Source organism: Vanessa tameamea, chromosome W (assembly GCF_037043105.1).
Source record: "Vanessa tameamea isolate UH-Manoa-2023 chromosome W, ilVanTame1 primary haplotype, whole genome shotgun sequence".
NCBI lineage: Eukaryota > Metazoa > Arthropoda > Insecta > Lepidoptera > Nymphalidae > Vanessa > Vanessa tameamea.
In genome coordinates, this window is record NC_087340.1 from 5281005 (window position 1) to 5292347 (window position 11343).

At 40.2% G+C, this 11343-nt stretch overlaps 1 pseudogene; it reads left to right on the top strand.

The window, feature by feature from the left end:
• Positions 1 to 189: 189 nt before the first annotated feature.
• LOC135194618 (uncharacterized) lies at positions 190 to 10307 on the top strand (annotated as a pseudogene).
• Positions 10308 to 11343: the final 1036 nt, after the last annotated feature.

Below are 11343 nucleotides of genomic sequence, written 5' to 3' on the forward strand. Positions count from 1 at the left end.
TAGTGGACAGGGAATTGCGAACTAGTTTAAAAATTCATACAAAACCGGTAAGCGGAGCGGAGATGCGGAGTAGGGTGGCGGAGCGGGGAAGTGGAGCGGGGAAGCGAGTGCGGGCTGCGCTCGCGCCCCGCAGTGTGCCAGCGACCAGCGTAGTCTGACTAGTGCATTTGTGGACGACGTAGTGAAGAAATGGATGAAAAACTTATCGATAGTGTGAAAAAGTTTCCGTGCATTTGGAACACGTCTTTAGAATTTTACAAATGCAATGAAACAAAAGATGCTGCGTGGAACCAAATAATCGTTGAAACAAAAATATCGCATGGTAAGTAATATTATAAATCTTTATTCTATAATACCCTCTAGTAGGCGTATGTTCATATATTTTTTCGATCATTTAAACAAAAGATGCTCAGTGCCATACAAGTCGAGTTAAAATATGATGCTAACTAAACTATATTTTTTTTTATTTAACAGAAGAATACCTAAATAATATCCGATACCTAAACCATATTACTGATTAGAGATTCTTTTCAAAATTCTAGAATCTTGCCATGGAACCTTCCCCTGATTATTGAAGTATGAACAATACATTTCGCGAACTTCATATCCATCTAAGATTTTAAATTAACATGGTTATTTTTATTACTAACATTATCTAAAACGGGATATTTACCATGTTTTTTATTTTTATTTGGTGGAGCTCGATATTTCGACATTATCTACGATCGTCAAACGTCAGTCTCGTGAACAAGACATTCGTAGATAATGTCGAAATATCGAGCTCCACCAAATAAAAATAAAAAACATGGTAAATATCCCGTTTTAGATAATGTTCATATCCATCGTTACTAGAATGTTGTGTTTCTGTAATATCATCAACTGATAATAATGTTTGCTCCATGTTACTTTCAATATTGTTTATATAATCTAGTTGTCTTTGAATTAAAAAATTGTGCAAAACACATGTTGCTTTTATTGCCTTGTCAACTGTTTCTAAAGGGTTTTCCATTAAGGGCGCTTGATCTTTGAAATGCAAAAAAAAATACATGTAGGAGAGATATTTGCGAATTTTTTTTTTTATTTGGAAGGTCTATCGACCCCATTATGTATGGAATATGACATCATTCAAATGACCGCCACGGCTTCGGTTGGTGGCGCGCACACGAAAGGTCCAATTTTCGATGACTCTGGCGCACAAATCGGGCTGTATTTGATCGATGGCGTGGCGTATGTTGACTTTGAGGGCATCGGTGGTTTGCGGCTTGTTGGCATAGACCTGCGACTTAAGAAAACCCCACAAGAAAAAGTCCAGCGGGGTCAAATCGCACGATCTCGGTGGCCAGTTCACGTCGCCTCCGCGCGAGATGACCATGTCCAGAAATTGCTCGTGCAGAACTTCCATCGTAGCGTGTGCTGTGTGGCACGTAGCGCCGTCCTGTTGAAACCACATGTTGTCCAGATCCATATTCTCGATTTCAGGCCAAAAGAAGTTGGTTATCATCGACCGGTACCGCTCACCATTGACGGTGACGGCCACACCATTATCGTTTTCGTAAAAATACGGACCAATCACGCCTCCGGCCCAAAATCCGCACCAAACAGTCACTTTCTGCGGGTGCATTGCCACTTGGTGAACCTCGTGTGGATTGGTCTCGTCCCAAATACGGCAATTTTGCTTGTTGACATAGCCATTCATCCAAAAATGCGCCTCGTCGCTGAAGATGATTTTTTTGCCAAAATCGGCGTCAACTTCCAACTGCTCTAATGCCCAGTCAGCGAACACACGGCGCTGTCTATGGTCATTAACCTTGAGCTCTTGGGTCAGCTGGATCTTGTACGGGTGCAGGCTCAAGTCACAACGCAAAATTCGCCAAGTTGTCGTCTGCGAAAGGCCGAGTTCCTGTGCGCGACGCGGAATTGACTGCCGCGGGTTTTCGAGGACACTGTCGCGCACAGCGGCGATATTCTCGGCAGATCTCGCGTTACGTTGACGCACGGGAACCGGCTGATTGTTAACTGACCCGGTTGACTCGAATTTGTCCACCAATCGACGGATAGTCGACTCGGCAGGACGATCATCGCGACCGTAAAACGGGCGAAGTGCGCGGAACGTTGCTCGAACTGAAGACCCATTTTCATAAAACAATTTTATGATTTGCACGTGCTGCTCGACACTGTAACCTGCCATGGTGGTTTGGGAGGACGGAATGAATATAACACACTGCATTTGTCAGCTGTCACTCAAACAACATGGCCGCAATCAGCTGTCAAAGTTCAAGCGTCCCTATTGGAAAACCCCTTATTTTGCATTCGAAGTTTTTACGATACACGTACCATTTTTTTTTTTTTTATTGGTTCATAAAACTGGTTACAATCCTTAAAATGTTAAACTTAATATAAACATGGACTTAATATAAACATGAACATAGATTGAAACTTTCTTGATATGAACACAGCATGCGTATATATATATAAGTATCATGTGGTGTACAATCAAAATTTTAAATAACTAAAGTGAAACTAGGCATTTATATAAAAATATATAACTAAAAATAATAAAATAAGAGAGAGAAAACTACTCAGCTAAATATTTACAATGTAAGAATTTGTTTTTTAAAAGAGGCTAAAGAACCACAGAATATATCACACTCATTTAAGTGGGCATTTATTGTTGCACAAATGCGATACAAGGGCGCGTGTTGGAATATATTCGTTCGACATGTGGGTAAACTAAAGGTTGTTCTGTTATGTAGCGTACTACTGGGGCGGTGTACACTAAATTTAAGGCGCTCAAGCAGATCTGGTGACTCAATATAATCATGAATAATTTTATATAAAAATAATATGTCAATAAATTTTCGACGGTCACTCAGAGACTTCATGTGATAAAATTGTAATTTAGACTCATATGAATCCAAAGTCTGACACCTATGACCCGTATATGCTAGATGATACAAAAAACGTTTTTGCACAAATTCTAATCTCATTGAATGAATATTATAGCTAGGATTCCAAACAGTGCTGCAATATTCTGTGATGCTTCGAACCAAAGAGTTATATACCGTAATAATTAGATGAGGATCATTAAAAAGTTTCATTTGGCGATTTATGAAACCTGATAGTTTAGAAGCTCTTTTAATTATGCTGTCAATATGATCACGAAAAGATAGGGTATGATCAAATAATACACCTAAATCTTTGATAACATATACTTGTTTAAGTGGAAATTTATTGATGTAATAAGTTTTATCAATTACATTTTTTTTCCATTAATTTGTTTTTACACCATAGTTCAATATTTCCGAGATCTTTTTGTAATATCAACGGATCTTTGTCATCATTAATTACACGATATACTTTTAGGTCATCAGCGTAAAATTTGAATTTAGAATTAATAACATAACTGAGATCGTTTATAAATATTAAGAAAAATATAGGCCCCAAGTGGGAACCTTGTGGAACCCCACATGGGACGTGAAGAATATCGGACTTAACTCCAAATAGCGACACTAACTGCGATCGATTTTTTAAGTACGACTCACACCATCTTAATAAAGAGCCGTGAATTCCCATGTTGTTGAGTTTGGAAATAAGTAAATCATGGTTAACTAAGTCAAACGCTTTTTTAAAATCAGTGTAAATAGCGTGTATCTCTTTATTATTATCAAGGGCTTCTGCTATATCTATAGTGTAAGAAATTAAATTAGTCGTAGTCGATTTTTTTGGTAGAAATCCATGTTGGTTATGATGAATATGTTTTTTTAGGAGAAATAATAATTTATTGTACATAAGTGATTCAAAAACTTTAGCAGACGTTGATAAAATTGAAATAGGCCTATAATTGCTAACATTGTTTACCACACCTTTTTTATGTATAGGAGTAAGATGAGCTAACTTCCATTTGTCCGGAAAAACGCCAGTGTTTAAAGATAAATTAAAAATGAATGCTAGTGGAAGAGATAAATTTGTGGCACAGTTTTTAAGAAAGAGAGGAGGTATCATATCCGGGCCACAACTTTTAGCCACATCAAGTGAGAGTAAGACTTTTTGCACCTCTTCTTTGGTGATTTTAACGTATGATGCAGATATAGTATCGTTGAGGCAATTAGTATTGATATTTGAAAGATTTGTAGCCGGAGATGTTGTATATTTACTCGTATAAACAGATTGAAAGAATTTCAAGAATAAGTTACATATCTCTTGTTTGCTATTAGCAACTTCATCATCTAGATACATTTGATTAGGTATTTGGGTAGAATTTTGTCTTTTAGTATTACAATAACGCCAAAAATAATAAGGATTCCTTCGAATATTACTGCCGGCTGTTTTTTTAAAATTGTTGTAACAATCCGTAATTAAAGTACTACATCGTAGTCTTAACAGATCAAACGTTAATTTGTCCATTTCATTTTGATATTTTTTATATTTCATATGATATTTAGCCTTTTCTTTTAAGGCTTTTATTAAACTACTATTAAACCAGATAGGGTAATGTTTTGAATAAGTTTTTGATAAAGGAGTATGAGAATATATAATTGGAAGCATCTTGTTATAAAAAATATCTACAACTTGATCAATTGAGGCAACATTACTGAATTCCTTTTCCCAGTCGATTTTTATTAGTTCACTATTAACTGATTCATAGTCACATCGTTTAAAATTAAGGGTAGGGATTCGTTTTCTTGGTTGAGGCCTACCACTTATATAGTTAAGATGTAAAATTAAACATGGATGATATTGATCTATTGGAACCAGACTAAAATCAGATTCTTTAACTGTAAGTGACTGGATATTCGATAGTACTAAGTCTAGAATACGACCGTTACAATTTAAAACCGAATTATATTGCGACAAATCACAGTAAGTCAAAGTATCCACGAAATCACTCTCAATAAGATTAAAAGATGACTTTGGAGCTAATGTACACGTATCACTATCCAGTTCCCATCTAATATTCGGCAAATTAAAATCGCCTAATACTATTAGAGGCGACTCTTCTTTAATATAACTTTGTCTGACATGAGTCAAATTTGTTAAAAGCGCTTTCATGTATGTTGAGTCCGTTGGAGGTGGAATATATACAGCACAAATATAAATAAAGTTATTATCATGAGTACGAATTGTTAACCATATATCTTCACAAGTTGATTCCCATTCTGATTTTCTAGTAACTTGAAATTTGTTTTTAACTGCAATGAGTACTCCAACTCCATCTTTTTTTGTACTATTCGATGAGGTAGAACAGCGATCGCGACGGTAAACATGTTATCTTTTGTCGATAAATTCATAATTAAACACAGTATCATTAAGCCAGGTTTCGATAATAACTAATATGTCATAGTTTGAGCGCAAAATTGCTTGATACATTTCATCTGTTTTTGTTCTTATGCCTCTTACATTTTGATATAACACATTTAACTCGAAAACAAAACATTAAAAATTGTTATGCATGCACTAATAACAAACACAGAAAACAATAAATAGAACATAAAATCAAAAACTTGGAAAACAGAAAAGAGATACTACAACTGCTTTAAACTATCAAAATTCTTTATCAACACAGCTGGAGAAGTGTCATTTCTTCGTACAAATTTTCTCGTCAATACACCGAAAGTTGCCTCAACAATGCGACGTGCTCTAGATAATCGGTAATTAAATATTTTTCTTTCTGTGTTTAGTCTAAAAACTAAATACCACAGGCCGGTAACGGGCAGCAGCGTCACCGGTGCGAGAAGTTGCGTCCTGCGATCGCCAACCCGCCTGCCCAGCGTGGCGATTATGGGCAATACCTCCAAATGGGAATAACAGGTAAGCCACGGCCCCCAGTTCCCGGCGGTCCCGCTATTCCTCGTCATGGTGGCGACGGTGGTAACGGCGGGACGGGGGGTGCTAAGAATCACCGGGCTACGGGAGGCCACCACAACCGACTGACCCTGGCGACATACAACGGACGCACGCTACGGCTTGACTCGCATCTAACGCAACTCGAGGTGGAACTTGGGAAAATTAGGTGGCACATATTAGGGTTATGTGAAGTCCGTAGAGAGGGAAAGGACACCGTAACCCTCGAATCGGGCCACCTAATGTACTTCCGAGAGGGAGACCAACAATCCCAAGGAGGCGTTGGGTTTCTGGTTAATAAGTCCCTAGCTGACAACGTTACGGAAATCTCCAGTGTGTCGAACAGGGTAGCGTACCTCATTATAAAGCTCACCGAGAGGTACAGCCTCAAGGTGGTGCAAGCGTACGCACCGACCTCGACACACTCGGACGATGAAGTGGAGGAAATGTTCGATGATATATCGAGGGCCCTCCACTCCACCACGAAAACCCACTACAACGTTGTCATGGGGGAATTCAACGCTAAAGTGGGAGTACAGAATTGTAGCGAATCGGTAGTAGGACCCCATGGATTTGGAAGCAGAAATCATAGGGGGCAAATGCTTGTCAACTTCCTCGAACGGGAGGGGCTCTTCTTGATGAACTCCTTCTTCAAGAAGCAGCCCCAAAGGAAGTGGACGTGGCAAAGCCCCGACACTATGACCAAAAATGAGATCGATTTCGTCATGACGGACAAAAGGCACATATTCAGAGACGTCTCGACGACGTCGTAGTGATCACCGACTTGTCCGAGGCTCTCTGAATATCAATTTTAAGGCCGAGCGCGTCCGTCTGATGAAGTCTACACTCCGACCATCCCTGCTCCAAACCACTGCGGGATCTGAAACGTTCCAGTCAAACCTGGAGAACCGATTCGCTGCCATGAAAACCACAACAGACATAAACCAGAACCTCAAAAATGTAGTGAGAATTCTCAGGGAAGAAGGCACGAGATTTTGTAGCATGCAGCGTAAGGGCAGAAAGTCCAAACTTTCGGAAGAGACTTTAGGGCTAATGAAGAAACGACGTGAAAACCCACCTGTCACTTCGTCCGAGAAACGGCAACTAAACCAAGAAATCAGCATGCGCGTACGACACGACCTCCGGTGCTCCAATACTCTTACGATTGAAAGAGCAGAATCGGGGGTCTAAGGTGTTCGTACAATCTCTTGGAAGAAGCCACCTGACGAAGTTGACCACAGCAAGTGGAGAAGTCGTTTCTTCCAAGCCGGCAGTTCTTTCGGAAGTAGAGGACTTCTACGGCCGGTTATACGCATCGCATGCATCTCGACCTGATCCCGAAAATGAGGATCCTAGAGCTACATTAACACGCCATTTCACCGAAGACCTGCCAGAAGTCAGTATTGGCGAAATCGAGATTGCTCTTAAACAGCTTAAAAATGGAAAAGCCCCTGGAGAGGACGGCGTTACAACAGAGCTATTGAAAGCAGGAGGTAAACCCGTACTGAGGGAGCTCCAGAAGCTTTATAACTCTGTCCTCTTCGAAGGGAGAACTCCGGAGGCGTGGAGTAGGAGTGTGGTCGTCCTGTTCATCAAAAAGGGAGACAAGACCCTGCTGAAGAACTATCGACGCATATCCCTAATGAGCCACATCTATAAGCTGTTTTCAAGAGTGATCACGAACCGTCTTGCGCGAAGATTCGACGAATTCCAACCCCCGGAACAGGCCGGATTTCGGAGCGGATACGGCACCATAGACCACATCCACACAGTGCGGCAGATTATACAGAAGTCCCATGAGTATAATCGGCCCCTGTGTCTTGCATTCGTGGACTATGAGAAGGCCTTTGACTCGGTTGAAATCTGGGCTGTTCTGGAGTCCCTGCAGCGTTGCCAAGTTGATTGGCGATACATCCAAGTGATGAGATGTCTCTACAAGGCCGCCACCATGTCCGTCCAAGTACAGAGTCGGCAAACGAATCCCATACCATTGCATCGAGGAGTGAGACAAGGGGACGTTATTTCCCCCAAATTGTTCACTAATGCAATGGAGGACATGTTCAAGACACTGAACTGGAAAGGGCGTGGCATCAACATCAATGGCGAGTACATCTCTCACTTGAGATTCGCAGACGACATCGTCATCATGGCAGAAACGCTGCAGGACCTACAACAGATGCTGAATGAGCTGGCTGATTCTTCTATGCGCATCGGCCTACGGATGAACTTGGATAAAAGCAAGGTCATGTTCAATGAACATGTTCTACCGGAACCGATTGCGATACACGGTACCGTCCTCGAAGTTGTTCAAAAATATGTCTACCTCGGGCAGACATTGCGATTAGGTAGAAACAACTTTGACGATGAGTTGAATAGAAGAATTCAGCTAGGTTGGGCAGCATTTGGGAAGTTACGACGAATCTTCATATCGTCGATCCCACAGTGCCTTAAGACGAAAGTCTTCAACCAGTGTGTCCTACCCGTCATGACATACGGAGCCGAAACGTGGACACTTACGACAAAGCTGGTCCACCGGGTTAAAGTCGTTCAGCGTGCTATGGAAAGGGCTATGCTCGGAGTATCTCTGAGGGATCGCATCAGAAATGAGGTGATCCGTCAGAGAATCAAGGTCATCGACATAGCCCACCGGATTAGTAAGCTGAAGTGGCAGTGGGCTGGCCATATTTGTCGTAGAACCGATAACCGTTGGGGAAAACGTGTTCTAGAATGGAGACCGCGTCTTGGCAAACGTAGTGTAGGACGTCCTCAGGCACGGTGGAGTGATGATTTGCGCAAGACGGCTGGCAGGAGCTGGATGCGAGTTGCCGAAGAAAGACCACAGTGGCGTGCATTTGGAGAGGCCTATGTCCAGCAGTGGACGAATGCGGGCTGATGTGTGTGTGTGTGTGTTTAGTCTATCACGTGGGTATGGCCTCATAAATTTTTCCATTAATGGGAAAGCTTCGTCTCTTATCAATACGAACGACATTTTTGCGCCACCTTGATACAATGGTGCCGGCGCAGGTAAATTTAATCTCTTCTCTTTTAGACTCTTCCCGAAAACGCTGTTATCAAAAATTCCTGCGTCAGAAAATCTCCCCATAGAGCCCACATCAATCATAATGATTTTTCTTCTGGCATCAGCTAAACACATCAATACGACAGAAAATCTCTTTTTGTAGTTGAAAAACGAGGACCCAGTTTTCGAGGGAGCCTTGATGTATACGTGCTTGCCATCAAGAGCACCTGTACAATTTTTAAATTGCCATAGTTCATCAAAATCTTTTGCGATTTCTTTCCAGTCGTTTTCAGTTGGTTGCGGCATAACAAGAGGTTGCAATACATTCCATAAAGCATCACAAACCTCATCAACTATTCTCGATACACTTTTCAATTCAATTTTAAAATTCTCTCCCATCGTTGTAAATGACTGACCGGTTGCTAAATACCTGAAAAAAAAAACCTATTTAATTATACGTAACGTATGTGCATCTATTATTTTTTTTATAAATAGACCATAGAATACATTGTGTATGTTAACTGTTTCAGTGAAAACTGCAAAATCGCGATGGAAACAACTAAGAGATAACCATCGAGATGCCTTAAAAAGACAAAATGCAACACGGAGTGGATAGGCTAGAAAACAACAAAAAGAATGGAAATATCAGAAAGCCATGTCGTTTCTGTTGCCTTACATGTGCAACAGAGACCGGTCATCAAATTTTGCGCCCTTGGACGATTCAGCAAGCGAAACTTCAAATCCACCAAATACCATTGATGAGAGTTCACGGGATTCATGCAATTTGTTGCCGTCAAATTCAAATAGTCTTCCTTCTGTTGGTGTTCCTAATAATTCAACAGCTCTTGAGCCTCTCCCGTCCACATCCAAAAAAAGAAAGAATGATGAAATTCTAGATCTATTGAAAAAAAATCAAGAACGCCGTGAACTGTTAGAACGAGAACGGATAGAACTTAAAAATATAATGTCAGCCAGTAATAAATACGATGAAATAGACTTATTTTTTTAAAATTTGGCTGCGTCGACGAAAAACTATCGTATTATTTACAACTTCAAATTAAAAAATCCTGCTTTAATGCGGTAATATTAGCTGAAGAAAGTAATCTTCAAAATAATTGGTATTCTCCAAATAATTATGGTTATTCTACAGGATCAACACCTACTCCCGAAAATGTTAACACTAGTGTCGATACTCCTACTGCTCCAAGTGATATCGAAACTAGTATCGATACTCCTACTGCTCCAAATGATATCGAAACTAGTTTCGATACTCCTAGTGCTTCAAATAATATCAACACTAGTAGCAATACTCCTAGTGCTTCTCAAATTCAAACAATCCAGGACATAGACACATCTGTATTAGAGCGAACAGGAGCCAATGAAAATGCGGCGAACTTTGAGATGGATTATGATTTTTAGTAAAATAAAAGTTATTTTGATTTCTAAATGTGTACTTACTTTAAATACACTGCTAATCTTTCACAGCTACTGATTGATTTCCTGTAATTTGTGTCTTGTTTCCGAATATATGGTTCTATCAGAGAATGAAGTTCATGAAAAGTACATCTTGAAACTCTATAAGAATTTTCGAATGTTTCTTCATCAGCAGTTTGGAAAAAGGTAAAATATTCACTGCGTTCTGAACGATGTTTGATATGATTTCTTAACCAAAATCTATGTTTCCTTATAGAATTGTTCAAATGGTATATGGTAAGTAATTCTGTTTCTTCTGACTCCAACTCTTCTGCCTCGAGTAATGTAAAGTAATAACGTATTAACTGTTTCGACAACATGTCTGCTGTCACTGACATTTCGCGTAGCACTAAATCAATCGCTTGCCGCCGAGAGCTCGAAATAGCTCGTCGCGTACTCATATCCCCGCGTATGAAAAATAGTCCGCAACTCCGCTCCGCATTATTTTCTAGCTCCGCTCTGGTGGACATACACAGTCTGCAACTCCGCTCCGCATTACTGTTACTCCGCTCCGCTCCGGTGGACAGGCAGCCTTAACTTGTTTTTAGATCTTAATGACAACAATATTTTTCTAGAGACCATGCCTATCTTTTTAGAACATTTGAGGCATCTTAAAAATGAAATAGCAAGATATATTCCACAAAATGTCCATGTCGAGAAATACAGTTGGGTACGAAATCCTTTTGAAGTAGATGTAATGGCGGTTGAAAATCATGCTGGATTACAAGAAGAATTGCTTGAATTGCAGGGTGATAGATTTTTAAAAGAAAGATTTGCCACAATGAGTCTCACAAAGTTTTGGGCAGAATTAACTGGGAAGTCTATTCTCAGCAATGAAGTTGAAAAGGCTCTGCTGCCATTTCCAACTACATATCTGTGTGAAGCAGGATTTTCGTGCCTTGCTGTTTTAAAAACCAAGCACAGAAATAGACTGGATCCTCAGCATGACATGCGGTGTGCACTTTCAATAAATTTAACTCCGCGTATAAATCTCCTTTGTTCAAAAGTAC